The following is a 3,641-nucleotide window of genomic DNA, read 5'->3' as shown; positions in this document are numbered from 1 at the left end:
TTTTAGGGGCGAAACTGCCGTTGGTTTGGGGCTTGGAGCTTTCAGCTTGTCCCTTGCGTGCGCCCCATGGATGAGCAGAGCCTGGCTGCCACGTCTCCCCCGGGACTTCAGTGTGCCAGCGCTGTGCTGCGGAGGAGGGATTTCTCTGCAGGGCTCCCTGGGCAGGTAGATCAGACGGGGGATGCTGAAGAAGACAAGGGATTCACCCACGTTCAGCCGTGGAAATCCCCTCCGTGCCGGGGAGCTCACCGGGCATCCCTGCCTGGGTTTTGGGATGGGGAGGAGAACTGGAAGGGCAAAAGCTGGAAAACTCGTGGGTTGAGGTAAAAGCTTAATAGGTAAAGCACAAGCAAAGCAAGATAAGGAAGATAAGGGATTCATTCACTCCTTCCCACCGGCGGGCGGGAGTTCAGCCGTTGCCGGCAGAGCAGGGCTCCATCGCGCGTGACGGTGACTTGGGAAGACGAATGCCGTAACTCTGGACACCCCCCCCACTTCCTCCTTCTTTCCCCGAGACAGTTTAATTGGGGAGGGGGAGAAAACCAATCAATAAAATAAAAAAAAACACCCCAAAAACCCCCCACCAAGAGATGCAAAAGCCATCTCCCCCAGCCAGTCCCCGAGCAGCAGCCACCCTCCCCAGCTCCTGGGGAATGGGATTTCGGCTGCGGCGCTTCCAGGGATGCTTTCACGGCAGAGGGAAAACCCATCCAGTGCTGAGGGATGACCTCGACAGGACTGCAGAAACCAGAAAACTTGGACCGACGCTGGGGAAGGCGAGCGAAGGGCCGGGATGGAGGCGATGCCCCACTCAGCCCCTGGTGCCGGCTCCTCCAGGTGATGGGATGCTCCTCCTTGCTCGGCTCCGGGCGCCTGGGCATGCTGTGCTCAGCCTCCTCACAGTGCCAGGCTGGACCTTCCCAGCCGGAGCTCCGGGCTCTGGGCTGCAGCCATGCCACGGCTGTCAGGAGAGGGCACCAAGACCAAGCCAACAGGGTGTCTCCATGCTCTGAAGGCTCCTGAAGAGGGAAGGCAACAGTTAAAAACCTCTTCCTCGAGCTGAAGCTCCTCCTGGTGCCCATGAGACCTCCAGCTCCCGGACCTACAGGGAACGGACCAGCCCCACCAGCCCCCCCCACCTCTGATCCCTTCCAAGCAAGGCCCATGGAACCAGGGAACGGACACGGCAGGGACACGTGGGACCCCAGGGCAGCCTTTATACTTGTATATTAAAGAGCTGGTTTTCTTCTGCTTTGATTTCTTTTTCTCTCCCGTGCATTTGCACTGCCATCGGCTTTATCTCTTGCTGAGTAATCGCCCGCTGCTTAGACACACACTCTCAGCACCACCAATAATTAATTGAAGAGACACGTAGGTTGCTATTACAGCCATTAACCTGATACATACAGATCTGAACAACGTTTTAAGCACATTTCCAAACCATCCGCCAATGTCTGGTGTCCGACCCCACCCATCAAAAGGGTAGGGTTTTGTTTTGTTTTGTTTTGTTTCATTTTACAAAAAACATTTGGTTTTTAGGTGCTTAGGTGGCTTTGGATTGTCATTACATCTCTTTCTATTTGCTTGTCTTGGTCCACACAGAAAAGACAACTGGTGCTCATGAGAGCGCAAACCCCTCCTTTGGCCTCTAACAGATCGCTAACTGGGCTTGCGTCACCATTTGAGATCTAGATTTGACCTCTGTTGGTAAGGTCTTTTTGCTATCTACCGTAGGGTTTGTAATACTATTTCCCTCAACACATTCACTATCTCCTTTTCCAATTCTATTATTCCTAGCCATGGCAAGAAGCCTCTGGTGAATTTATGAAAAAGTTGGTTATTGTTATAGTTTCGCCTTTGCCTTTTCGGCCGTGGTCGATGGTCATGAAGGCTTCCTCCAGAGAGGGTTTTGGTGGTGTCAGTGTCCGGGACCAGCATCCCCAATGTGCAAGTGCCTTGCGCTCTTCCTTGATTTTTTTTTTTTTTTTTGGCATTTGTCATATGCAGAGGATTCACATACCCTGTTAAACTATGAATTTTTATGATTACCTGCACAAAAAAGAAAACATTGTATGAGTCAGGGAGTATTTCCCGTCTCTACTTCTTGTTGTTGCTCATGCCTACCCATTTTAATTTGTAAAGTAGGGTTTTTTCCTCAGTCAAAAAACCTGTATTCAATGATAAATTATAGTGAGGTTGCGGTTGGTCTCCAGACCACCAATAAAATCACGTGCACAGCCCATCCCTCCTCTTCTCTCTACACAGGTGGCTGCTTTGACTTTGCATTTGCCCAACAGGCAAATCTGGGGGAGACCCTGGAGCTCCACACCTGGAGAAGAGGCTGTGCCACCGGTGGGGATGGCCCGGGAGGTTGCCAGGAGCACCCCGGGCACCGCGGTTTTGAAGGGGCTGGAGAAGACTAAAGCCAAGCCCAAAGGCCCACTGCTGGGGCAGGGACACAGAGGAAAGTCCAGTCCTCCAGAGAGCCTCGTGAGCCCTCTCCAGGCCTTCAAATACCCCACGTGCACTGATTTGCTTTATGAAGAGCAGATAGTGGAGGCATCTGCTCACGCTTCTGATGGGACTGGGCTAGGGGAAAGGAGGAGGGACCGTGTACCTCAGACAAGCCTGAAAATGGAGCTCAGAGCTTGGCACATGAAGTTTTCTGCCTGAGGAGATGTTGGCTGCAAAAAGCCATCGGCTCAGTTCTCCCTTAATTACAGCTCTTTGCTTTTAACTGGCGTCTAGGAGGTGGTGTGACCCTGGTGGCTTGTTGGGCTGGAGAGTCTGTGCGTCAGGGACGTGGTAGGACCTGCAAAAGGGAAGGTGGGAGAGCCAGGGGAGATGCAGAGACTGTAGAAGCGGGCTCAGGGGCTGTGTCGGGTATTTTCTTCCTGCAGAGGCCTTTCCTGGTGCCGTGCCCAGCTGGCCACATGGCCACCCTGCTGCCATGCCAGATAATTACCAGATAATAAATTAACAGACTCTACGTCCTGCAGACCGCATCTTCCAAACCAGAGTCATCAGCACATTTGATTTGTTTCCTTCTCCTTTCTTCTTCCAGAGAAGTCGCGCAAACTTGAGACAATCTTCAAGGAAGTCCGTTTCCACCTTTCTTCTCCAAGAAGCCCTGGCTTGCCCCATCCCCAAAGCCACAGCCAGGAACCCTCCCACGCTCCCATTCACCCCATGTGGGTTCCCACCATCATCCCATGGGGGGTCCTCACCACCCCTTGCACGCAGATGGCAGCTGCATCTCGCCTTCCCGGGGAGCTATCTCTGAGTGGAAGCTGGGCTGATGTCCACCAGTGCTCCATGGTGCTGCCACCGGGGCCTGTGCCACCTGCCCCTCCTGCCCTCGGGGTCCTCTCTGGGGTCTGGGATGATTCTCTTGGGGTTGTGGTAGGGTTTGTCACATCTCCCTGCGGAAACGACCTGTCTGATGACCACAAGCCCCCACTCCTCTGACCTTCTCATTTCGACCCCATCGCCGGCGTGGGAGGCAGAAGTAACGCTTGGGATCGGACTCAAACTCTCCTCAGATGCCCTGCTGCTGTTGCCCCATTTCTTCCCCTTCTAGAAAGTCTCCAGGACCCACCAAAATCACCTCTGTTCCTGGGTCCCTCCTTGTTCTGTCCAAC

This window comes from Phaethon lepturus, unplaced genomic scaffold, assembly GCF_000687285.1.
Source record: "Phaethon lepturus isolate BGI_N335 unplaced genomic scaffold, ASM68728v1 scaffold14820, whole genome shotgun sequence".
NCBI classification, from domain to species: Eukaryota; Metazoa; Chordata; class Aves; order Phaethontiformes; family Phaethontidae; genus Phaethon; species Phaethon lepturus.
Note: the sequence above shows the minus strand (reverse complement) of the source record.